The 27423-nt window shown below is 40.2% G+C and overlaps 2 long non-coding RNA genes across 2 annotated transcripts in view; one reads left to right on the forward strand and one right to left on the reverse strand.

Moving 5' to 3' along the window:
- Positions 1 to 18631, forward strand: part of LOC138962918 (uncharacterized) — a 204326-nt gene extending 185695 nt beyond the window's left edge. Inside the window, exon 2 of the long non-coding RNA XR_011454651.1 lies at positions 18431 to 18631. This is a non-coding gene — a long non-coding RNA (uncharacterized lncRNA). The remainder of the gene's footprint in view (positions 1 to 18430) is intronic.
- LOC138962915 (uncharacterized) lies at positions 3228 to 11033 on the reverse strand. Its single transcript, XR_011454643.1, has 4 exons — positions 10905 to 11033; positions 6834 to 6926; positions 5795 to 5849; positions 3228 to 3812 (listed from the first exon to the last, which is right to left on the reverse strand). It is a non-coding gene; the product is annotated as an uncharacterized lncRNA (long non-coding RNA).
- Positions 18632 to 27423: the final 8792 nt, after the last annotated feature.

The following is a 27423-nucleotide window of genomic DNA, read 5'->3' on the forward strand; positions in this document are numbered from 1 at the left end:
GCTAGCATGAGGAAGAGGGGGAGGGTGGAGGTGGGACGAAAGAATGGTAGGTACATATGAAAGATGAAGGTGGTTAGCGCATACAAAAAGAATATACATGCATAGTACATTGTAAACTGTAATCCAGTGGCAAATAAGCAGTAGTTCGCTGAATATATAATTGAAACATGTATATAAAATAAGGGTTGTTGGCATGGATATGCGTACACACACGCCGTTGTTGTCGTCATCGTCGTTGACGTTAATGGTTTTGCTAGATTTGTCATAACTTTTACTGATGTCGTTGTTGGTTTACGTTCAAACGCTGGAACATTCAAAGCGAGCAAAGTCGCAGAACAAGTATAAACAAGTCGCGTAAGGCGAAAATACAACATTTAGTCAAGTAGCTGTCGAACTCACAGAATGAAACTGAACGCAATGCAACGCAGCAAGACCGTAGCATCGTCAGTCCACCGCGCACGGCAAAGGCAGTGACATTGACAGGAAGAGCGGGGTAGTACTTGCGCTGAGAAGGATAGCACGCTTTTCTGTACCTCTCTTTGTTTTAACTTTCTGAGCGTGTTTTTAATCCAAACATATCATATCTATATGTTTTTGGAATCAGGAACAGACAAGGAATAAGATGAAAGTGTTTTTAAATTGATTTGAAAAATTTAATTTTGATAATAATTTTTATATATTTAATTTTTGACTCACATGCGAAGCAAAAGTGAGTCTATGTACTCACCCGAGTCGTCCGTCCGTCCGTCCGTCCGTCCGGACGTCCGTCCGGACGTCCGTCCGTCCGTCCGGAAAACTTTAACGTTGGATATTTCTTGGACACTATTCAGTCTATCAGTACCAAATTTGGCAAGATGGTGTATGATGACAAGGCCCCAAAAAACATACATAGCATCTTGACCTTGCTTCAAGGTCAAGGTCGCAGGGGCCATAAATGTTGCCTAAAAAACACCTATTTTTCACATTTTTCCCATTTTCTCTGAAGTTTTTGAGATTGAATACCTCACCTATGTATGATATATAGGGCAAAGTAAGCCCCATCTTTTGATACCAGTTTGGTTTACCTTGCTTCAAGGTCAAGGTCACAGGAGCTCTTCAAAGTTGGATTGTATACATAGTTTGAAGTGACCTTGACCCTGAACTATGGAAGACAACTGTTTCAAACTTAAAAATTATGTGGGGCACATGTTATGCTTTTATCATGAGACACATTTGGTCACATATGATCAAGGTCAAGGTCACTTTGACCCTTATGAAATGTGACCAAAATAAGGTAGTGAACCACTAAAAGTGACCATATCTCATGGTAAAAAGAGCCAATAAGCACCATTGTACTTCCTATGTCTTGAATTAACAGCTTTGTGTTGCATGACCTTGGATGACCTTGACCTTGGGTCAAGGTCACATGTATTTTGGTAGGAAAAATGTGTAAAGCATGTGAGTCGTATGGGCTTTGCCCTTCTTGTTAGAGCTTGTTTTCAATCCGAATATAACATATGTATATGTTTTTGGAATCAGCAAATGATGGAGAATAAGATGACCGTAAATTTGGATCGTTTTAGAAAAAAATATTTTTTTTTACAATTTTCAGATTTTTAATGACCAAAGTCATTAATTAATTTTTAAACCACCAAGCTGAAATGCAATACCGAAGTCCGGGCTTCGTCGAAGACTACTTGACCAAAATTTCAAATTTCAACCAATTTGGTTGAAAAATGAGAGCGTGACAGTGCCGCCTCAACTTTCACGAAAAGCCGGATATGACGTCATCAAAGACATTTATCAAAAAAATGAAAAAAACGTTCGGGGATATCATACCCAGGAACTCTCATGTCAAATTTCATAAAGATCGGTCCAGTAGTTTGGTCTGAATCGCTCTACACGCACGCACACACGCACGCACACACGCACGCACACACGCACACACATACACCACGACCCTCGTTTCGATTCCCCCTCTGTGTTAAAACATTTAATCAAAACTTGACTAAATGTAAAAACACACACAGGTCTGTAAGTCTATCTTGGTTACCCTGTTCCTAATCGAAGCGTCAGAGCGAGAACGAAAAGTGCGAAACATCCACATCGAAGTCATTTTACAACTACACATGCCTTTACTGACACAGCCGGCGTTTTTCTTTTCTTTTTATATTTAGTCAAGTTTTGACTAAATATTTTAACATCGAGGGGGAATCGAAACGAGGGTCGTGGTGTATGTGCGTGTGTCTGTCTGTCTGTCTGTCTGTCTGTGTGTGTGTGTAGAGCTATTCAGACTAAACTACTGGACCGATCTTTATGAAATTTGACATGAGAGTTCCTGGGTATGAAATCCCCGAACGTGTTTTTCATTTTTTTGATAAATGTCTTTGATGACGTCATATCCGGCTTTTCGTGAAAGTTGAGGCGGCACTGTCACGCCCTCATTTTTCAACCAAATTGGTTGAAATTTTGGTCAAGTAATCTTCGACGAAGCCCGGACTTCGGTATTGCATTTCAGCTTGGTGGCTTAAAAATAAATTAATGACTTTGGTCATTAAAAATCTGAAAATTGTAAAAAAAAAGAAAAATTTATAAAACGATCCAAATTTACGTTTATCTTATTCTCCATCATTTGCTGATTCCAAAAACATATAAATATGTTATATTTGGATTAAAAACAAGCTCTGAAAATTAAATATATAAAAATTATTATCAATTTTTTTTTCGAAATCAATTTAAAAACACTTTCATCTTATTCCTTGTCGGTTCCTGATTCCAAAAAAATATATAGATATGATATGTTTGGATTAAAAACACGCTCAGAAAGTTAAAACGAATAGAGGTACAGAAAAGCGTGCTATCCTTCTCAGCGCAACGAATACCCCGCTCTTCTTGTCAATTCCACGGGCACCGCCTTTGCCACGGGCGGTGGAGTGACGATGCTACGAGTATACGGTCTTGCTGCGTTGCGTTGCGTTCAGTTTCATTCTGTGAGTTCGACAGCTAGTTGACTAAATATTGTATTTTCGCCTTACGCGACTTGTTTATATTTAGTCAAGTTTTGACACACACGCACACACGCACACACTCGCACACACACACACACACACACGCACACACACACACACACACACACACACACCCACGAGCGCGAGTACGCGTGCACGCACTTATTCACGCAAGTTCGCACACGCGCACGAACACATTAAATGTTACAATCAAACGAACAAAGGAACGAAGAAACAGAAAACACTGATGTTTGTTTATTAAATCCAAACATAATCAGCGAAGAATCTTGTTTGAAAGCAAAAATAATCCGGACCCAGACATCAAGAAATAGTGTTAAAACAAGTTTTTAATACAAGAAATAGCGATATAAACATTCTTAAGATGCTTTATGTTCGATGCACACACCATTTTGAGTTCGTGGGCTCTATTATAAAGTTGACACGTTTTCACAAGTTTAACAATGTTTGAAAATATTTTAATCCAGGTTGAAAGGCACAGCTTGTAAATGATCGTAGAACTGTTCAGACTTTTGCATGAGATGAAACAGAAATGCATGGGTCCTTCTTATCAATGATATTTGCACAGATTGCATGCACAGAAAGAATGACATTGACATTCTCCTAGATATAGACAAAGAGCTGAACAGCTTTATCATTTGGAATGAGAACGTCATGGTCTTTCTTCTCGGTGTTTATTCGTATACGCGGCAGTAATCTGTCGCAGTGGTGCTGTTCCAACGACACTTATCTGGGCAGCAGCTGTCAACGCCACAAGGTGCCTTTTGACACGCTCGCTCGACTAGCTTCACCTCGTTGTCATTCGATCTAGAAGAGAAGGAATAGACGATGGTCGGAAAAAACTCTGTCGGGTTTGTAAGGGTTGTGAAAGAGTGAATAGGGGAGACCGGGGCTAGTCCGCCCCCGGGGCACATCCGTCTTTGTCTGTTTATTCTTACGTTTGCCACCTTATAGTCATTCACACCATGTGAGAGTGGTGTCCCTTCTTCCCGCCATATCCTGCAGAAGTTCAAAGGTTGTGCGCCCATATATCGTGAGTACAGATCACAAAAAGTGTTTTTCTTCATTTTTTGTAACATGAATGCATTGGAGTTGACTTAGGTTTTGATGTATTACCTCTGAGAACAAATACTTAGTCTTGGTGTTGAGTGAAAGTGCGTTAATTAAGGTCGAGTTCTGACGAAAGTTTTGCTTCTTCCTTCCCATGTTGTGCTCGCTATCTGGCACCAGAGTTGCCTGCCCGTGTGGGGGCAAGTCCGCCTATTTGTCATGTGTGTGTACAACACATGTTCATGCGAACATAAAAACTTGATATCAGCTACACGTTTGTCTTGATGTAAAATAAAAAATCAGTCTTCTAGTTCATCAAACTCGCCAGTTATGCTACCAAAAGCATAAAAGTAGGCGGACTAGGCCCGGTCTCCTCGCCAGTTATGCTACCAAAAGCATAAAAGTAGGCGGACTAGCCCCGGTCTCCCCTAACGTAATTTTTTGTTACATTCTTTCGTATTTTGTCATTGGCATTTTTGAACCTGAATATTGAAGGGAATTAAAAAAGCTTTCCCACTAAAGCTTGCCCACTACTAGTCTTGTACACACTATGGGATGAGAGCGGCGGACTTGCCACACCCTGTAGGCGGACTTACCCCGACTTGGGGCAAGTTCGCCTACGTTAGGGTAGGTCTACTTAAAGCAGTATGTACAACAGATTTTCATGCGCACATAAAAACTGTCTGCACATTGATATCAGCTACACATTTGTCTTGATGTAAAATGAAAAATCAGTCTTCTAGTTCATCAAACTCGCCAGTTATGCTACCAAAAGCATAAAAGTAGGCGGACTAGCCCCGGTCTCCCCCTACTCTTGCTTTTATTGAGACAAACTTTCCCACGTGACATCATAGGCCAGTCACTAGCGAGGGGTGTGTCAGAAACACGTGAACAAGGAGCACGTGCGGAAAGTTTGCCTCAATGAATGCAAGAGTATTCACTCGTTCACAAACCATACAAACCCGACAGACAGACTGTATTTCCCGAGTTTGTCTTTTGGCAGATGTCAACACAAAGAAAACATTGCTTAGGTGCACTCTGTGTGTGTGTGTGTGTGTGTGTGTGTGTGTGTGTGTGTGTGTGTATGTGTGTATGTGTGTGTGTGTGTGTGTGTGTGTATGTGTGTGCGTGTGAGTGTTTGTGTGTGTGTGTGTGTGTGTGTGCGTGTGTATGTGTGTGTGTGTATGTGTGTATGTGTGTGTGTGTGTGTGAGCGTTAGTGTGTGTTAGTGTGTGTTAGTGTGTGTGTGTGTGTGTGTGTGTGTGTGTGTGTGTGTGTGTGTGTATGTATGTGTGTGTGTATGTGTGTATGAGCGTTAGTGTGTGTTAGTGTGTGTTAGTGTGTGTGTGTGTGTGTGTGTGTGTGTGTATGTGTGTATGTGTGTGTGTGTGTGTGTGTGTGTGTTAGTGTGTGTTAGTGTGTGTGTTAGTGTGGGTGTGTGTGTGTATGTGTGTGTATGTGTGTGTATGTGTGTGTGTGTGTACGTGTGTGTGTGTGTGTTAGTGTGTGTTAGTGTGTGTGTGTGTGTGTGTGTGTGTGTGTGTGTGTGTGTGTGTGTGTGTGTGTGTGTGTGTGTGTGTGTGAAAGTTCGTTTATACATGTATACGTGATGGAGGCGAGAGGAGGTGGGCTGAGTTGAGAAAGAGAAACGCAGGCAGACAGACAGACAGACAGACAGACAGACAGACAGACAGACAGACAGACAGACAGACAGACAGACAGACGGACACCCATCTTACCCACTCAAGGTATGCCCTTGCTTTGACGTGTCAGCCATGGGCCGAGCGTGTGCTCCTGTAATATAAAGGAAGCAGCAACAGCCACCATAATCAGACAGAGGTTTGAAACACAAGAAATAGACTTTGCTGGTACGTTTTCAAAATCTCAGATTTGGTCCGGACGGTGCCTTAATAAGAACTCGAGTAGGGTGGCAGTTCTCTCTTAATAAGTAACAAAACAACAACAGCAACAACAACAACAACAACAACAACAACAACAACAACAACACACCCGAAATACAAAACAACATCGTCACGTCATCAGCAGCAACAACAACAATAGTAATAAAAACAACAACAACAACAACAACAACAACAACAGTAACAAAAACAACAACAACAACAACAACAACAACAACAACAACAACAACAACAACAACAACAGAACGTTCGTACCCGAGTTACTTAATGCAGACAATTCAGACGTGGCAGATGAAAGGACCTCAGGACCCAGAAGTTAAAAGCAAAAGAAACGCAAATACAAAATTTGGAGTGTTTAATCTCATACATTGACGTGAATTTCTCATGGTAAATTTTGTACATAAAGTTTCAGGTACACATCCAGTGATAATTTTGCTCATAATGGTACATTTATTATAGCCAAGTCTTTCCTTCAGAGGGTGAATGCCTAAGTTTATGTTGTCTAATTCATTCAGGGTTCTTTTCTTTAATAAGACTACTTTCAACGCTCTAATTATAGGTTTTATAAGAGAGAGAGAGAGAGAGAGAGAGAGAGAGAGAGAGAGAGAGAGAGAGAGAGAGAGAGAGAGAGAGAGAGAGGAGAAAGAGAGTGCGTGTGTGTATGTGTGTGTAGGTGTGTATGTGTCTGTAAGAGAGAGAGAGAGAGAGAGAGAGAGAGAGAGAGTGTGTGTGTGTGTGTGTTTGTGTGTGTGTGGTGTGTGTGAGTGTGTGTGTGTGTGTGCGCGCGCGCGCGTGTGTGTCACGGTGTGTGTGTGTGTGTGTGTGTGTATGTGTCCTGAACAAATATAGAATACCCTACCATAAAAAAACACATGAAGCACGAAGCAAAACCCTGCCAAAAGTACCAAGGGCCTGTTCATTGCCATTGCTGAAGTTTTTCTTTTCTTGTCAACTGAAACAAAGCAAAACACTCCAAGTTCACACATGTACACATACATGCTTCTGTGTAAAGTACAAAGTTGCAATCGTTTAGTATGTGTGTGTGTGTGTGTGTGTGTGTGTGTGTGTGTGTGTGTGTGTGTGTGTGTGTGTGTGTGTGTGTGTGTGTGTTTTCCACCAACTCACGGAGGAAATACATTTTCATAGCGATTAGAAACAGATAAGTAACAAGGAAAATCACTTTCTTTTGTACTATGAATATTGACTACAACTTAATTGCATCGTTTTATTTTTATTTATTGATTGATTTATTTTTTTATTTTTGAACCTCAGTCGGTTTTTTTTTAGTTTTTTTTTATCTTTTTCTTTTTGTGTGTGTAAATAGGCGGTGAGCATCCTTCTTCATTGGTCTTTTTTTTCTTTTAACTTTTTTTTTAACGCCAACCAAAGAGGTATAATACACTAACAAAAAATGGAAATTTTCTATTTACAGTGGAAATGCATATATTTACAATTCAAATTTTCTACTTAATATTTGAACCTCAATTTACGAACACTGATCCACTACAAGTTGTTTTTCTAAAAATACTAACACACATTTTCCCAATCAATATTACGTGATTGCCAAAATTTCTCATCTTTTTACAACAACTTGTGTCTTGATACCCAAATATTATATACTGCATTATAAATTTAACCCTCAATCTATTCTTTCTTTCTTTATTTGTTGTTTAACGTCGTTTTCAACCACGAAGGTTATATCGCGACGGGGAAAGGGGGGAGATGGGATAGAGCCACTAGTCAATTGTTTCTTGTTCACAAAAGCACTAATCAAAAATTTGCTTCAGGGGCTTGCAACGTAGTACAATATATTACCTTACTGGGAGAATGCAAGTTTCCAGTACAAAGGACTTAACATTTTTTACATTTCTTACATACTGCCTGACTAAAATCTTTACAAAAATGGACTATATTCTATACAAGAAACACTTAACAAGGGTAAAAGGAGAAACAGAATCCATTAGTCGCCTCTGACGACATGCTGGGGAGCATCGGGTAAATTCTTCCCCCTAACCCGAGGGGGGGAATCTATCCTCTATCCAATTTTTTTTATCTTCGTCCAAAACAACTTTACTGGTATACACTCATAACAAATGTTTCAACAAAATCAACTTCCGTACAACATATACAACATCTGTTATTCTCTCTGACTTGCATTTTACATAAAAAATTATCTGTTGGATAAATGTTATGTAAGATTTTCCATTGCAATTCTCTTAACCTCACTTCTTTAGAAACATAGGCAAGGGTCCAAATTTCCTTATCTACTTGTACACCAAACTTGTTCACCAAACTTCCTCAACCCAAAATTATATACACAAGGTTTTTCTACAGCAGTAATTACACTTTTCTTTTCTATCATTTTTCTTATTTGGCTTATTTTGATCATATACTGGCTACCATCAAACATCTGCTTATCCATCTGTACAATAATGTCTTTATTTTCAAACCAATTAATCCACAATTTGGGTAGTGCATTTATTAATGCCCAATAATCCAATAAAATATTTGCATTCTTCTTTCCAATTTGTTTATATATACCTCTGCTGCAGACTTTAATTTCTTTTCTTCCACTATAAACACATCACTTACTCTTTCAATCCCAGCATTTTTCCAATAGGAATAAAACAACCTTTTCCCTTTATACCGAATCAAATCATTACTCCACAAAATCTGTTTATAAAAGGTGTGTACATCAATATTATCATGTTCCATCCTAAGCTTGTAATTTAAATGTGTCCACACTACCCTCTGTCAAAATGGGCTTCCAATCATTGTCAAATTCAATTCCTTACTCGGTTTAACATTCAAATCAAAACAACCATACCCTGAAACAACATGTCCCAGAAACCATTGGTATAATAAACGTCCAATTTTCTCCCTTCTTTTCATGCAATCGTCCAACCCATTGTAAATCAAAAGACTCTTGCATAGTGTGCACATTTAACATTTTCAACCCACCTTCACTTATTTCTTTCTCCATTACTTTTCTTTTAACTTTTTCAAATGCTTTTTTATTCGAACACTTTCTCTGCCAAATAAACTTATAAAACAATCTATTCAACTCTGTCAAAACCCGATCTGAGAATCCAATCGTCTACATCACAAATACCAGCTGTGAAATGAAATATTTATTATTACAATTTTACCGTGAATGCTTAAATCTCTTCGACTCCATATCTTAATCAACTTCTTAATCTTCTGAACTCTTAATACCCAATTCTTTTCAACATTTATTGCTCAATCATTATTTACAAAATAAATACCTAAAATCCTAATCTTCTCTGTGCACTCAAAGGGCAACTTTTGCTGACCACAATGCTGTCCAATTTTTATTATTTTGGTTTTATTTACACTCAGGGTCAGTCCTGAGAACTGTGCCAACTGTATTATTATATCATTAACTTTGAAAACATCACCACTGTTCTGTAAAAATAATGTTGTATCATCTGCTAACTGTTTAATTTTCAAGGCACTCTCATCGTCCACCTTTGAGGGTAATTTAACGCCCGCTATGTCACTTTTCCTAATTTAATGGCAAGTATTTCCACCGCCAATATAAAGGTCAGGGGTGAAAATGGACAACTTTGTCTTATACCACACTTCAAAGGAAACGGCTCTGAAATCCACCCTCCGTGATTAATACTACTGAAAGTATCTGTCATTAAAAGCTTAGCCCATTTTTGAAAATCTTCATTCTTTCTTTCTTTATTTGGTTTTTAACGTCGTTTTCAACCACGAAGGTTATATCGCGACGGGGGAAAATTTTCACCAAAACCATATGATCGAAATGCTTCTATCATAAATTCCTTATAAATGGAGTCAAACGCTTTACGATAGTCAAGGGCCAATATAAACCCAGACTTTTTCGTTCGATTTAAATACTCTATTACGTCATCTATTGTACGAATCACGGTTCCAATATTCCTGCCTTTGATATAACCAACTTGATCTTCATTTACTAACTTACAAATATTTATTTATTTATTTATTTGGTGTTTTACGTCGTTTTCAACCACGAAGGTTATTTCGCGACCTGGGAAGGGGGAAGATGGGATAGAACCACTTGTCAATTGTTTTTTTGTTCACAAAAGCACTAATAAAAAATTTGCTCCAGGGGTTTGCAACGTAGTACAATATATTACCTTACTGGGAGAATGCAAGTTTCCAGTACAAAGGTCTTAACATTTCTTACATACTGCTTGACTAAAATCTTTACAAAAATTGACTATATTCTATACAAGACACACTTAACAGGGGTAAAAGGAGAAACAGAATCCGTTAGTCGCCTCTTACGACATGCTGAGGAGCATCGGGAAATTTTTTTCTCGTCCCAACCAATATGGGACTCCCCCTCACCCGCGGGGGGTACTTACAAAAAACCGAACTCAATCTCTGGTTCAACACGTTTGCCAACATCTTATAATCTGTATTAAGTAGGGTAATTGGACGCCAATTATTAAGGTCTTCCCTGGGTACTTCTGCACTTTTTTGCAATAACTTAATTATTCCTTGTTTTTGCGTAAAAGACAACTTATTATTATGAAAGGCTTCATTAAACGAGCCTGTTATCATGCTCTGTAATCTACTCCAGAACATTTTGATAAACTCTGTAGTGAGTTTGTCACTTCCCGGTGATGAACCATTGGTTTTTTCCAGACTTAACTTTTCGTAGAATTCTGTAGCATCGAACAAAGAAAGAGCAATTCCGTTTTGTCCACTTAAGAAAAAAAAAAAAAGGAATAATGATGCAAACCGCCAACTTTCACGACAGGGTTGATTTGCATTTTTTTTCTCTCACGATTTTATGTACGAAGTACAATCACCAATATCAGTCTTGTTGCATCATGTTTAAAACAACACATTTGTATAAGAGGGAGTACGTACGGCATACACTCGGCAGGACATAAACGAATCAAGATGCACTCACCTGTAGTACTCTGAGACTATGCAGACATCGACTGTGAGCTAAACTCTGTTTGTACAACGCTTTAAATAGCGTGCAAGCTGTGTGACTTTTATAAGGATAAAAACCAATTTTAAGTCTTATATATATGTGTGTGTGTGTGTGTGTGTGTGTGTGTGTGTGTGTGTGTGTGTGTGTGTGTGTGGCACCTCATAACTCTAAGCACCTTGGTAATAATGAATTCGCTTGCCTACTCAATCATCATTTACGATTTTAAGCGGTATTGAATGTGCTTTTTACATTGTCAAGTAATGACTGAATGTTTTAACGAGATCGGGGAGCGAGGTTTTTCTCCCGATGTATGTGTCTGTATGCATGTATGTGTCTGTATGCATGTATGTATGTATGCATGCTTGTCACAAGCATTTCTGAGAAATTACCCCACGGATTTTCATGACAATTGATGCATACATTTTCCAAGGCATTTTGCAAGTGCTTTTTCTCCGATTTATTTTATAGGACTATTTGATGACGTCATATTTGCCCGTTTGCAAAAGTTGAGGCGGCATTTTCACGGCTACAGTTTTTCATCCATTTCTTGACATTTTCGTAAGATGATATTTGACTTAGTGCGGACTATGGGATTGCATTCCATCATGGTACCTTCAAAATTCGTTTTAAAATTGTCACTCAAAATTAGCCGATTTTGTTGATTTCATCAAAATCGATCTTTGAATCACAAAGGTGACATCATTGTATTCTGTGTTTCCTCCTGTATGAGAAAATATATAATTGTGTGGTGTTTGATGAAAATTGGCTTAAAATGGAGAAAACCTTTAAATGGCGACTTTCTTTATTGTTTGAAGAAGACACATACTATTATCATTATCTGTTCCGTATCAGTTGCTGATTCAAACAAAATATATTGTTTATGGTGCTTGTCGTTGAAAAGTTGCTTTTGCAAGCGAATGCGGGCCGCTAAATTTTGAACAAGAAAGTCAGCGCTTTTAGTCTCGGTCGTGGATGATCTAATTTTTCCATGCAAAGCAGTGCGTTTAGTATCATTCTGTGAGTTTGACAGCTTGACTAAATGTATCAATTATGCTTTACGCGACTTGTTTAAATGTCATACACAGAACAGATTGTCTGCATTACTGCTGCTTATATCGATCAAAGCAACGGTGTCGTTATTTGGCAAGTTTTGTGTTATAAGGCAGCAACCACGAAAAACGTTAAATATACACGTATATCAAAAGTTGACAGGGACAAATCAAGGGGAACTTTAACGACTCTCGGCGTATTTTTTCGAGACAAATGTCTCTGCAGCTGATAGTTGGTAGACTTTATTGGATGTCGTTATTCAAATGCAAACCGTCAGAGACAGAGAGCTTAGAAAGGAATTACGTTGTATTGTTTTCCTGCTTTGCCTGGCTCAGGTCGGGAAATTCAGGACCGAAATGACCCAAGGTGCAACTCATTCCTTTTGATGAGTTTCAAGTTTCTTAAAAGTTTTCGCAGCTGTTGGTAGACTTTATTGGATGTCGTTATTCAAATGCAATCCGTCAGAGACAGAGAGCTTAGAAAGGAATTACGTAATTGGTAGACTTTATTTGATGTCGTTACTCAAATTCAAACCGTCGGAGACAGAAAGCTTAGAAAGGAATTACGTAATTGGTAGACTTTATTGGATGTCGTTATTCAAATGCAAACCGCCAGAGACAGAGAGCTTAGAAAAGAATTACGTTGTATTGTTTTCCTGCTTTGCCTGGCTCAGGTCGGGAAATTCAGGACCGAAATGACCCAAGGTGCAACTCATTCCTTTTGATGAGTTTCAAGTTTCTTAAAATTTTTGGCAGCTGTTGGTAGACTTTATTGGATGTCGTTATTCAAATGCAATCCGTCAGAGACAGAGAGCTTAGAAAGGAATTACGTAATTGGTAGACTTTATTGGATGTCGTTACTCAAATTCAAGCCGTCAGAGACAGAAAGCTTAGAAAGGAATTACGTGATTGGTAGACTTTATTGGATGTCGTTATTCAAATTTAAACCGCCACAGACAGAAAGCTTAGAAAGGAATTACGTAATTGGTAGACTTTATTGGATGTCGTTATTCAAATTCAAACCGCCACAGACAGAAGGCTTAGAAAGGAATTACGAAATTGATAGGCTTCATAGGATGTGCGCGCCTGCGTGTGCGAGGCTGGTATTACAAATTGTTCATACGAAATGACAAACACAGGTTACAAGCGACAACGCGCAAAAATACTGGTTTATTACTCTACATCTGATTACTAGATATCAGTAACTAGAATGAATACCCGCTTCGCCGGGTAGCCGGCTTCGCCGGGAAGAAGTACTTAGAGCCGTACGCCGGCTTCGCCGGGTCTGAACTATGGACCCGCCAAGCTTAGGTCCCTCCCAGATTCGTGGAATGGGAACAGCACGAAAATGATTCAGTGGCCATAATGCCATTCCTGACCATATCGAGTCCCATCCTTGTCGACGAATGTAACCGTGTTAATCACCTTTGGAGGCGAACTCCACTCAAACAGGACTGAGCAAGTTAAAATACGTTAAAATTAATATTAAAAGTCCTACGGTTTTGAGCCATTAAGGACTTGAGTGTTTGTCCGCTTTCAAAAAGAGGAAAGAAAGAAACAAAAAATAAGGAGAGGAGGGCAGGGGGTGGGGTTGAGTTGATAATGCTCTGTGGAATTTGTTAAAATGAAAAGTAGTTAAGATGTTTCTTGGTAAGAATTATAAGTCTGTATTCTATATCTTGAATAACGGGCTTGTAATATTATTTTTTTTTATTTCAAATCGAGTTAATAAGTGGAACCTTTCAGGATCACCAATAAAACCAAATAGATGAGCAAGTAAGAGGAACACGAACAATAAATCTCAAAACTTTTTACAAATAAAAGGATTAAGATGTAAGCCACGAAGGCCGTGGTAATAAAAACAATATGTACAGTTTGGCGACTAGTGGGCCTTGGGTGAGGATATGTTGTCTAGAAGGTAGTCGCTGGAATCAGGAGGGATGGCGGGAGCCACTCGACCTCAAACTGAAACACGCTGATGTGATAATCTGGGCTTAGTTATACCCACAGCCCCATGTCCGAGTCCCTGACCAGTCGGCACAGCAGCAAGCTGTGTGACCAGCCTAGAGAACTGCTACTGCGCAGATAATCCTGGGGACTCAGACCATGGAGCTGCATATGGTCATATAAGGTTTTAAAGGTAATTCTATTTGTAGCGCATGGAGCGAAAATGTGTTGAAATGAATAGGGTTCTCCACAATGGCAGGACTTGTTAAAGATATGGAAGCGGCAGCCGCCGGCACGGAGGCGTCTGAAGATAGTGAGGAGGTTTGTTGGGAGATCGGGGTGTAGATCGTTCATATCAATGGGTTGATAGGACAGAGATGTTACGTACTGACTTCGAATGAGTTTACGGATTTTACTGTAGAACTCGGTTACTGAGTAGCCGATGTTAGTGTTAGCTGGGCTAGATTCTGCCGCTTCTTTGGCAGCGACATCCGCCAGTTCATTTCCCCGGACCCCTACGTGAGAGGGGACCCAGAGAAATGATACGGATGTGCCGGATGAGATTAACTGGTGACATATAAAGAGGATTTCTCTTTGTAGCTCTGCCCGATTTGATGTGTTTCGATGCAGAGCTTGTAGTGAAGAGCGCGAGTCAGAGCAGAAAACTACCGCACGCGGTGTGACTGGGAGGTCATTTATAAAAGTGCATGCCATGAGCAAGGCAAATAGCTCGGCTGAGAATATGGAGATGTCTTTATTAAGAGTATATTTCCTTGAGATTTTGAGATCTGGGATCACAAAGGCGCAGCCAACGCTGCCGTCTGCAAATTTGGATCCGTCAGTAAAGACTTTTAAATGCTCCGAGAATTTGTAGTTTAGGGTTTCTTTTGTAACAGTAGCTAGGTAGACGGGGTTATCTTTTTTGGTAGTATTATCTTCACTGTCGTATATGATAGTAGGGGTTTCCTCAAGCCAAGGCGGGTAGGAGGGCGGGGGGACCCTGGCCAGCTCACTGACCTTCACCCCGCTATCGGCTAGAATGCGGTTTACTGTGTCGGATAAGGGTAGCGTTTTGGCCAAGAGTTGAGTGCTATGTTTGGTGTTGGCCTCATAATTTTGGTGCTGAGGAAAAAAGTCAGTCAGGACCTCGCAGGCAGAGTTCTCTACCGCGTGGGCTCTGACAGCATACTGAGCTGAACGGAGTTTTATCTCATCCACAAGGGGCAGCCACCCACACTCGCTGTAGACTCGACTCTTACTCGCTTGTTGGGAGAGTCCCAGAGCTATTTTGAGCGCCCTGCACTCTATAATAGCCAGTTTTTTCATGAGCGCCGGGCGCGTCGCGAAATAAGCTTCGCACCCGTAAAGGAGGCGGGAGCGAATTAATGCCCGCACTACCTCTGTGACACACTTACGTCCTCTGGCCCAGGATTGGGACGCCAGGTAGCGTATGATATAAAGATCCTTGTTGGCCTTATTGATCAGATGTTCGATATGACTGGTCCAGTTAAGTCGGGTATCGATGATAACGCCGAGGAACTTAACTTCTGAGCTCGGTTTGATAATATCACAACCTATCTTTATACTGCAGTTCCTGTACAGTTGTCTACGGGAGACAACAAGAAAGACTGTTTTATTTGAGGCTAGTTGGAAGCCGTTGGTGTACATATATTGACAGAGGTTGTCGATTTTAGTTTGGTAAGAAGATAAGTCAACAGTGTTGGTAACTCTGTTATGGCGTGGTCTATTAGTGTCTATTAAGGCGAGGTCGTCCGCATACAGAAGTACACTGGCACCGTCAACCTTAACAGAAGTAATGTCATAGAGCATGATGCTGAATAAGTTTGGCGCGATGATACTGCCCTGGGGAACCCCCATGTCCAGCGCATGGGTTTCGGACACCGAAGAGCCCACTCGGACAGACATCTTGCGATTGCTGATGAAGTTTTTGATGAATTGGTACATGTGGCCAGAGACACCGATTCTGCCGAGTTTTAGGAGTAGACGAGCATGCCAGACGCTGTCGTACGCAGATTTAATATCAAAGAAGGTTCCAAGAAGAGAATTATTACTATGTGCCAAGGTCTTTTTGATTTTTTCAGTGACGTGCACAATGTGGTCCGCACACGAACGACCTTGCCTAAAACCTGCCTGGCATGTAGGAATGATATTGTGTTTATTGAGGTGGAACTCCAGCCTCTGGTTCACCACACGCTCAAAGATCTTGCTGAGGTGGGGGGTTAGTGATATGGGGCGGTAACTGCCAGGTAGATTGCCCGGTTTTCCGCTCTTCAATACTGCTACTACTTGTGAGTCTGACCACGCTGCGGGGATAGTATCCTTTAACCAGCATAGGTTGAAAAACTGAGTGAGCAACTTAACAAAGTTAGGTGGTAGATGTTTTATCATGTGATATGATATTGGGTCTAAACCTGTGGATTTTTTGGGGTCTTTCACAGAAGAGATGGCGTTTTGGACTTCTTTTGCCTTAAACATGCAGTTTATAGGCAACTGGTTGTCATCTGGGGGGTATGTGAAACCCTTCTCCTGATCTAACCTATAATTGAGTCGTTCAGTATCTAGGGATTTTGATTGACTATTTTTGGCAAAGGTATCTGCTAATAGGTTTGCCTTTTCAGAGTCAGTTGTGGTCATTTTATCACCCGATAGTAGTGGCTTTTCTTTAGTTCTGTATCTACATTTAAATCTGCGGATTTTCTTCCAGATTTTGCCACAGTCTTTGTAATCTTTAGTTTCTTTGTGGACAAAGTTTTCCCAGTTTTGAAGTTTAGCCTCAGCGGTGATCTGGTTAAATTGTATTTCAGCTGACTTCATATTCGTGAAGTTTGCGTCTGAGCAGTGCCTGAGATATGTCCTAATGTGATATCGCTTGTTTGCCAAGGCTTCATCACAGTCTGCATTCCACCACTCATTCCTTTTGGCCTTACAGTTAGGATTTACTGATTTAAGCGGAATGTGATTATTGGCAGCAGTGAGTATACATTGACGTATGTTATTGTAAGAGGATTCGATGTCATCCGTAAGGAGAGTTACATAAAATTACACAAAAGCCGCCAGACCACATCACAAACAGAACTGAAGAATGCACAGGTGTTGCTTACATAGAGACACACACACTCTCACACACACACACAAAAACACAGAGAAGCCGTATCTATAGAGAGATAGATGACAGTGTATTTTTCGCGTGGCTATAAATTGATTCGACCTTTGCACTTTTACAGTGAGGATAATTTACGGGTCCAATTTACGTTCTGTACACTGCGTTGTCCTTCTAAAAATAGGTAACAGTAACAGAACGCCGGGAATATCCGAAGACGCTCAGCGCAGTGGACAGCGCAGTGTAGTAACTTACAACTGAACGGGAAAGCCACACGAAGGAAGGGAGATAAACGCCAAACACTGGAGAAGATAAGGAAGAGTTACTTATAATGGTGAAATGAACCCAAAAACGAAAATGAGTTCAGCGCTGCGCGCTGAGAGCACGTGTTGAAATATATCATCGATGATATTGTGTCCGGGGTGTAGCTGAATACGGTGTCCAAATTTGAAAAAGATCCACCGAGAACTTTGGCGTTGTGATGTGGTGTAGCGGCTATGGTGTGTCGGTATGGGGGCCCGGGTAAGCTGAGGTGGAACCAAAATAGCTGAGGTGGAACCAAAATCGGTTCCGCGCTGCGCGCTGAGAGCACGTGTTGAAATATCGACCAGGTTGTGTCGTGTCCCGGGTCTACTTGAATATGCCCACCAAATTTGAAGCAGATCCATCGAGAACTTTGGCCGTGCATCGCGCACAGACACACAGACAGATACACAGACAGATACACAGACAGACACACAGACACTAGTCGTATATATATATAGATGCATATTATGATACAGTATTGTATATTGCGGTAAAAAACTAAACAGAAAGAAAAAGAGAAAAGAAAACAAATTATTAGACATGGCAAAGGTATCAAAAATGCATAAACAAAACACAAGAAACAAAAACCGGGAAAATAAACAATCACAAAATAGGCGACGACAAACAGACAAGAAAGTTACAATACCAAACACTCGTTGGTTAATCCTTTAACAGTAAGAAAGGATTACGTTCCTTACGTTAAACAATACAATAAACACTAAGAATACTCAAGAAACTTAACATAAATACGTTTAAATCCAAAATGGCTACTTTTAGGAAAATACAAAACGTTGACTCATCAGGCTAGGAATACAATAGCAAAATGTCATACTAAAAAGTCTCTAAACGACAACGTTCCTGCGTTAATCAAAGTCACAAACAAGATATTTCATCATCCAATTTCCCCCACTAGCGTTATTAAAAATAAGCTCTTTTACAAACGATCACCACAGACCGCAAGCTCCTTTGGATAAATTCCTCTAACGTAAGGCTAGGATAAGTCAGAGAAAACGTTTCACTTCGAATTTCTTTACTTTACTTTATTTGGTGTTTAACGTCGTTTTCAACCGTTCAAGGTTATATCGCGACGGAGGGAAGGGGGGAGATGGGATAGAGCCACTTGTCAATTGTTTCTTGTTCACAAAAGCACTAATCAAAAATTTGCTCCAGGGGCTTGCAACGTAGTACAATATATATTACCTTACTGGGAGAATGCAAGTTTCCAGTACAAAGGACTTAACATTTCTTACATACTGCTTGACTAAAATCTTTACAAACATTGATTATATTTTATACAAGAAACACTTAACAAGGGTAAAAGGAGAAACTGAATCCGTTAGTCGCCTCTTGCGACATGCTGGGAAGCATCGGGTAAATTCTTTCTCGTCCCAACCAATATGGGACTCCCCCTAACCCGCGGGGGGGCACTTCGAACTTCGTTAAAAGCACAGTATTATTATCATTATTATTATTATGGTGAGCTTATATAGCGCGAACCACAATGTGCTCTCCACGCTTTACATATTAACATCCTAAGTGCCCTTCGTAAAGAGCGAGCAATTTTCAAAGAATTTATTTTTGCGTGGTTTATCGTAGTTGCCCCTGAGCCATCGTGAACCCGTGTGATCCAGTTTCCCTTTTTCACTATGCAGTCGTCAGTTTGTAATTTGAATGCGGCTCGCTGTGAGCTTATCTGCAATAGCACGTTATTATGTACCTCTGACTTTTCACGAAACAAACGAATGTGGTTCATAAGAACTCGAGCGATGGCTTTTGACTGCCTATAACCCGTCGTCTGCTACGAAAACCACGACCTTGCGTGACCCTGCTTCCGGGCTTTTCTTTTTTTTCAAACTTTCAAAACTTCGAATTGTACTGATCTTGTCTTGATGAATTTTTTTTTATGATTTAAGAATGTTTGTGTAACAAGCTGTCAATTTATTATTAGTTAGGTCTAGCGCCAAAACGCACAATCATCGCTCCACGGCTATCGCCAGTTGAAGGGAAGTAACTCATTTTTAACCTGAGTTCACGATGGGTCCGATTGAGATGGTCTCAATCCGAAAAATTAATTCTTTGAAAATTGCTCGCTCTTTACGAAGGGCACTTAGGATGTTCCCGTTCGGTGAGTGTTCAAATGGAAGGGTGTTTGTACTGTGTGTAAAAGCCTACACACAAACTCATGCACACACACATTCACACACACACACACACACACACACACACACACACACACACACACACACACTTTCTCCCTCTCTCTCAGTCTTTCTTACACACACACACACACACACACACACACACACACACACACACACACGAGTACAGACTCATGCACGCGCACACACACACATACATTGACTCCCACAAATCTCATACACACAAAACACACACTTATACGCACATACACGGTTGGCCTAGTGGGAAGGCGTCTCTCAGTCTTTCTTACACACACACACACACACACACACACACACACACACACAACACACACACACACACATACACACGAGTACAGACTCATGCACGCGCACACACACACACACACACACACCCACACACACACAAACACTAACACATGTGCACAAAATGAACACACACACACACACACACACACACACCGCGCAAGAGAAAAAGACTACAGGGAGGCATGACGTCATGATGCATTAATTGACGTCAAAGAGTTTTGACCGTGACGTAATCTTCTCACGCGAGCTTTATCCATAGTCTTGAACAACCACACACAAATAGACTTGGAAAGTACACAATATCTACCCGTCCAAAGCGGCCTTTGCTGGCGTTTGCAAAAAAAATGGGGGCGCCAATTTTACCCACCGTATTTTTGTTAGTATGGTCCCAATTTTTGGTGAACTTCCATCTCCAACTGTAGCCCATAATCGGGCACAAGGAATCCTTCTTTATCCTACACCCGTGAGATAATAATCGTTCAAATCACACGTGTGTATTATCATCTAAATGAGGTCATGTCAAGCAAGTCTGGCAGGGACCTGTTTTTCCAATGCTTATGATGCCAAAGTCACCGAGACAAACGTCATTATAGAAACAAACATTGCGCTCGCTAATTACCCTCGATAAATCTTTAGAACTAACACGTCACGCCACACTTTCAGAGTGACGTTTGTTTGCTTTGACGTAATAGATTGCACGAGGCTTTAGAAGAGATCGAGGTTCCAAAACAAGCGTCTTCAATTTAGCTGCCTCGTCTGCAAGACATTTTCAGGAAAATACACGTAAGTACAATATGTAGGATAAACAGAATACTACATGGCTTGCTGTGTCGTACCAGATTTACACTCGTTGCTTTCGCTCGCAGTTCAATATTTAAAAAAAAAACTCGTGTAAATCTGGTACGACACAGCAAGCGATGTAGTATTCTCTATTTATCATGTATTATCGGTGTGAACATTTCTCAAGTCGATTACAGTATTCACGACTTGTTTGCTTGACCTTTCGGATTTCATGGTGGCTGCCATTTTGGTTTTGATGCGCTTCCTTTTCCGGTTTACGTATTTTCCGGTTTAACATAGCATTTGCGTTTTTTTGTCAGAAGAGTGATATTTGGTTATGAAGGAAGTCAAGTCCGCCATTACCTGCCACCTCAGTTGAGTGTTTACTTTGAACTTATATTTGAACCGTAACAGTGTGTAGCCAGTTCACAAGACCAGGGGCCAGTTTCATAAGATAGCAGTGAACCGACTGACTCGGCCTATTCATTTTTGGCACTAAAACATGCGCACACACAACAAGAAAGTTTTTAAAAAGTGGCGCCGATGTATTCTCACACTCACAGCCTTAGAATATTGCAGTTTGTATGTTACCAAATTGAGGCATGATTTTACTCCATGCAATTACCTGACCAAATCTGCGACAGTCGGGCAAACTTCTTACAAGTCGGATTGGGCCTTCAATCAAATACTCAGAAACCAGCAGCTACTTTAAGTAATACCGTAAAGGTACTAGTTTTGTTGTTATTTTTTACAGCTTGTACTGAATGTGTTTTCTTTTATCTCCTCAGAATCGAGTCAGCCAGAGAAAGACCATTGAGAGGGAGAGCGCACAGTAAAGCATAATTATATGGCATGCACCAGTCTTTGGTGGACCAGTGCCATCATCTTCATAACAAGAGATGCAGATCATATTTTCTTATGTTTAAGTATAGCTGTTAGCAAAAGTATTTGACGATTCTTGGGTACGACTTTCGTGTTTAATCCTATTAGCTTGTGCACAGCCCCAATATCTGTTTTATTTTGATTTATCATTTATAGTTTGAATTTTTTTTAATGGAATTAGTCCAAATGTAAATACATCTAAGGTTGCAATATTGTTTTCTTGTATATACCCTTAAAACTACCTCTTCGTGTAAACAAAAATTTAATTGTAAAAAGAAGTGTTTGTTCAAGGGAGAAAATTTGAAGCGAATTTTTTGTTTAAATCAGTAAAACTGCATAGTGACATCCTCAATTGAATAAAAAGAATAAGGAATAAAGGTATACACACAGGTTGTACCCATTTTCTTGATTGCACTGCTTTTAAGTAGAAAGCTTTTTTTCTCAGAATGATTTTACAAATAAAATTCAAGGGAGGCAATTGATATGATAAAAAGGAAGAATTTTTCTTTTCTTAGAATACTGTACACATTTAGTAAAGTATAATTTACAAGACAAAACACAGGGTTTTTTTGTTTTTTTTTCTGTGCCTACTACTTGACAAGAGAACCACGAGATTTGTGCAGATTATTTAAAATTTTCTGTACAGTATATTTTACAAAGACAGATCCATACAATATATATAATTTTGTAATAGATGGTTACAATTTGTAGATATGTTTTTTTTAAATCAACAGTTCGGATAGCCACAACAAGTGTGTATGTCTTGTGATTTGAGAGCTTTAGCACTGGATGCTTAGAATCCTCTTGATCATTTACTTCAGTAGGTTAAGCCACCTTCTCCAAAATCTTCTCTCCTATTCGGTGCTTATTACAGTGGGTTTGACAAGAGAACCACGAGATTTGTTTTTGTACATATGTTGCTTTTATTCTGTACACTTTAATATTTTAATCCAATGTGCACATTTTTTTTAAAACTTTTTTAGTTTTTGTTTTTGTTTTCCTGTATTCAAAGTGTGTATGGAAACCACAACCTGTCACAGCAGTATTATTAATCTGGATCTCCCTGCTAAGAACGTAATTAACAGAACGTGTGCATGTAGCTAAAGAACTTAAAAAGAATTTCTGCTACTTCACTCAAAATACGTCCATCCTCACACTCATATTTTCTTAAAATAATATTTGTTCATACAAACATGTTTGCGAATTATTCAATTTTGCGTAAAATATTCAATTACGATTTCTTTGTGTGTTGCAAAATTATGTAATAAAATTATGCAAGATCAAATTTAAAACAGCAATAAAGCTGCTGACGGCAGAATACCTCTGTTGACTTCTCTATCTGTTGGGTCAAACTATGCCACAGACATGTTTCTTCTAGTAGCTCAATATTACGTGATACAGTCTCAAAGACAGAACAACGCAATAACCTTTTTTTGTGTAGATTCGATTGACTTTTTCCTGAAATAAAATATTCATGAAGCGGGTTCTGACTGAGTTAATATATTTCTGGAAAGCTGAACAACGCAATGCGTCTGTGACTGGTGAAGAAGCAGAGCTGGAGCTTTTTGTATTGTTTGTCGTTGGTTTTATTACACACGCACTCACATACGGTCAACAAAATGTTGCATGTTCCTGCTTGACAAACAAATGCCTGCATACATGTATGCACGTTCGAACGTACGAACATTCATACCTGTGCAAACAATCTGCCACTTCAAGTTCAACACCCAAACCCCACACATTCCTCCAAAAGGAGTCTGAAATATAATACTGGCATTTGTGGTATTGAACGAGGACCTCAACTTCCATTGTCTAGTGCATGTGGGTCTCATGTTGTACGTGTGAAACCACTTACTTAAAAAAGAAAAAATCTTGTAAGCTTATCAACAAAAAAACGAACAATTATATTCTTAAATAAACTGGTTAGAATTACAGATTTAGGAGAATGCAATGCAAGGAACATCTTTATCTAATTCGGTCGATGCTTAGATCTAGAAAAGCACCCACTTATTCCAGTATAATAGAGAAAAAAATCCAATTGAAAAAGTTCCAGATCTAGACAAGGCAGCACTAGCAGCAATTTTAGCTAGCAAAATCGAACTTGCCCAGCAGTCATGCAAGGTCGAACCACTTTCCCTGCCTAGTGGGGGTTTGGCGGGTAGAGGGCCGGTGCTGGCACACTCGGAGTGAAACGACATGTCGCCTACTTCGATAGCTTCTCCGGATTGGCGTGTACAAACAGCGTCCGGGTTTACCGCTTCGATTCTAAACCCTAGTTTCTCATGTTGGTAACAAACTGGCTATTTGTTTATCAGATGTGTCGTTGTTCCACATTAAATGATGCTAGAATGCAAGGTCGCAATCATTTGGTTATCAAACCAGGTTGTGTTCTTTTTATCATCACCTTTTTCCGCGCAAACAGTTTTGCGCCATTTCTTTTGCGCAGACTGGGCGGGACAGGAAGCGGAAGCGCATCACTATTTCTTTTTTTTTCTTTTTTTTCTTTTCTTTTTTTTCTTTCTTCCTTTTTTTCTGTCTTTTTTTTTTAATGAACCTCAGTTACAATATGACTAGCTATGAGTATGATACTGTGAGCGATGCTGAACAGTCTAAACATAAACAGATTGGGTTATAAATAGCAATAATATCATTCTTTCGTTTAACATCACTATTTCTGATTGGACAATGATGCCGACGCCCACTTGACCCCCACTACAATGTCAAGGTCGGAAAGTCGTGAATAGCGTTCGTGGGATACCTCCAGCTTCGCTGGGATAAGAAAACGACCGACCGACCCTTTTTTTTCGGCGATGTTACCGGAAACAGACATAATTATTTTTACACCCCCGGTATAGGGGTGTGTATAGGTTTCACTGGATGTGTTTGTTTGTTTGTTTGTTTGTGTGTTTGTGTGTTTGTTTGTGTTCGCATATAGATCTCAAGAATGAACGGACCGATCGTCACCAAACTTCGTGAACAGGTTCTATACATTTCTGAGACGGTCCTTACAAAAATTGGGACCAGTCAAACACACGGTTAGGGAGTTATTTCTGGATTAAGATTCTACAAGGATTTATACAGAAACATATTCATGGTCAAAGGGAAATAACCTTCTCAGTTGGTGGCAGTGAGAATGGGTGCAGTGAGAATGGTTATTTCCCTTTGACCAACGGGGGTGTTTTTCCTATCGGAGGAATATCTTGTTCTTTTTGGCTTGAGAGAGAGAGAGAGAGAGAGAGAGAGGAAGAGAGAGAGAGAGTGTGTGTGTGTGAGAGAGAGAGAGAGAGAGTGTGTGTGTGTGTGTGTGTGTGTGTGTGTGTGTGTGTGTGTGTGTGTGTGTGTGTGTGTGTGTGTGTGTGTGTGTGTGTGTGTAAGTGTGTGTGTGTTCGTGTGTGTGTAAGTGTGCGCGTGTACGTGTACGTGCACGCGCGCGCGCGTGTGTGTGACGGTGTGTGTGTGTTTGTGTGTTTGTTTGTGTATGTGTCCTGAACAAATATAGATTGGCTTACATGTCCAAGTTTCCTTTCGTTTCTGTGTATGTCTGCTCTCAAGCATTTTACCCGACTGATAACACATACAGCATGACTTCCCTTCTTTGTCTCTGTTAATCTAGGGAGAAAATATCCAGCGATATTTCTCCGTAGGCCTAAAGTTCGACCATGACCTAGGCAAAATAACTTGCGCAGCCGCAGAAACAAGAAAATGGAAATCTTTTATGAAATTATTGGGAGCCACGCAAATTTGACCTCTTGATTCCGACCATGAACCCGCTGTTGATAATCTGGAAGGTCGTACCAGAAATGCAGATCTATCTCTGGCCGATTCAAAGATTCAACCTACAAACTGCGACCTCATCTGTAATCAGATGGCCAAGCAATGCGTGAAATCTTTTATTCTAAAGCCTTATGGCTCGTTTCGACAAGCATTAACCACATGCAGTTTATTCTTCAGAAAAATGCACACAAAAAATGGGTTGGGGTCGGTGATTTGTACATAAACGTCTTCCTCAAGATAGATTCGCTTATTTGTCTTATGAAGCCGTCATCAACACGAACACAATGATTGCAGAAGCAAACTCTGTATCTACACGACCGAGACACAAGACTGATTATTTCACAGCTGCAATGTGAATAGAGAACAAAGACGTTTTGGGTAAGCTTACTAGGAACAGACGGAAAATTCCGAACAAAAGTAAATGACGTCAAAGTCTCATTTGCTTTGCTTTGCGTGTAACTTTGTCATGACGTCTTTTTGTGACGACAGTACACGCGACAATTTGTTCGCTTTCGATGTCATTTTAGACTGAAAAGCAACTCAAAAGAAGGAGCTAAGCCTGTGTCTTGAAACAGCTGAAACACTCTTTTGAATTGCCGTTTCAATGTTAACCAAAAAGTTAAAGAAAAAAAACAAGGTTCAGTTGCGAACTGACAGCGGATTGAGCATTTATTCCTGTTGATGAAGGTACGATTGAAGCTTTATTCTCTCCGTCAACCAACAAGACTAGATTTGTAGCAGACGAAAAACAAAGTGTGCGTTTTTCCTGTCTTGTGAAGGTGATTATGTCGTTATAAGTTATCTGTACGTTGTGATTTCAAAACAAAATTTAGCTTTGATGCGTTACGGGATATAAGCTTATACGTTTTCATCCATGGAATTGTTTTTTTCGTCTCGGCAGGGTGAATGAATTCATGATGTCTTTTCCGGAACTGGACAAAACTGGCCTTGCCAAGACTGAAACAAAATATAGTTCTACAACTTCTAGGCTTGGGTTGATTGTCCATAGTGAATTTCCAATGATTTGTTTCCACATCCCATGACAAATTCTCTTTACTTTGGTCATGCCATATATACGTTACAGCTCCGTCCATCCATGGTATCGCGTGATATTTTGTCTCGACGGGGTGAAAGAATATAATGACGTCACTCTCGGCAGGCGATACCATGGATGGACAGAGCTGTAACTTATATATAAGCTCAATTTTTTTTTTAAGTAAAGGGGGAAAATCGGACCGAATAGAAAGACGCCTACAAGAACAAACACTTCCATCTTATATGTAGGCAAACATATGGCAGGTCTTTGACTGAAAATCAATATATAGGGCCTACAGCCGTGCTGGTGTTTCCGGTACGACATTCATCAATGGAAAAGGTCCGACGAGTAACCGCCCTTTGTCCACCCTCTAGCCCTCTGTTCGACAAACAGCGAGATTTCGCGAGACGGCCTCGTGAGGTTTGGATATTACAACAGTCATCAGTTTTCATGTTTTCTGTTTTTTGCGCGTTTGTGATTCTGCAGTATTCACAGAGAGCTTTTTATTTATTTTTTTTTTTTATCTTTCTTTTTCATTTGTTTTTGTTTTCGTACGGGGAGGGAGAGGAAGGGGGGGGGGGGGGGGGTGTAGGATACAATTTATTTCATTTTATTATTGTTGAGTGGATGCGTTTTTGTGTTGTTGTTGGCTTTTTGGTTTCTCTCTCTCCCTCTCTCTGTCTGCCTGTCTACCTCTCCCACTACCTTTCACTCTTTCTCTCCACCCTCTCTCTGTCTTTCTCTCTGTCTCCATCTCTCTCTCCCCCCGCCGCCCCCCACCCTGTCTCTTCCCTCCCTCTCTCCTTCTCTTTGCTGCTGTATATCTACCCCATCCTGTTTCTCCTTCCCTCCCTCTCTCCCTCTCTTTGTTGCTGTATATCTACCCCATCCTGTTTCTCCTTCCCTCCCTCTCTCCCTCTCTTTGCTGCTGTATATCTACCCCATCCTGTTTCTCCTGCCCTCCCTCTCTCCCTCTCTCTGCTGCTGTATATCTACCCCATCCTGTTTCTCCTTCCCTCCCTCTCTCCCTCTCTTTGCTGCTGTATATCTAACCCACCCTGTTTCTCCTTCTCTCCCTCTCTCCCTCTCTTTGCTGCTGTATATCTAACCCACCCTGTTTCTCCTTCCC

This window comes from Littorina saxatilis, linkage group LG3 (genome assembly GCF_037325665.1).
Source record: "Littorina saxatilis isolate snail1 linkage group LG3, US_GU_Lsax_2.0, whole genome shotgun sequence".
Lineage (NCBI taxonomy): Eukaryota > Metazoa > Mollusca > Gastropoda > Littorinimorpha > Littorinidae > Littorina > Littorina saxatilis.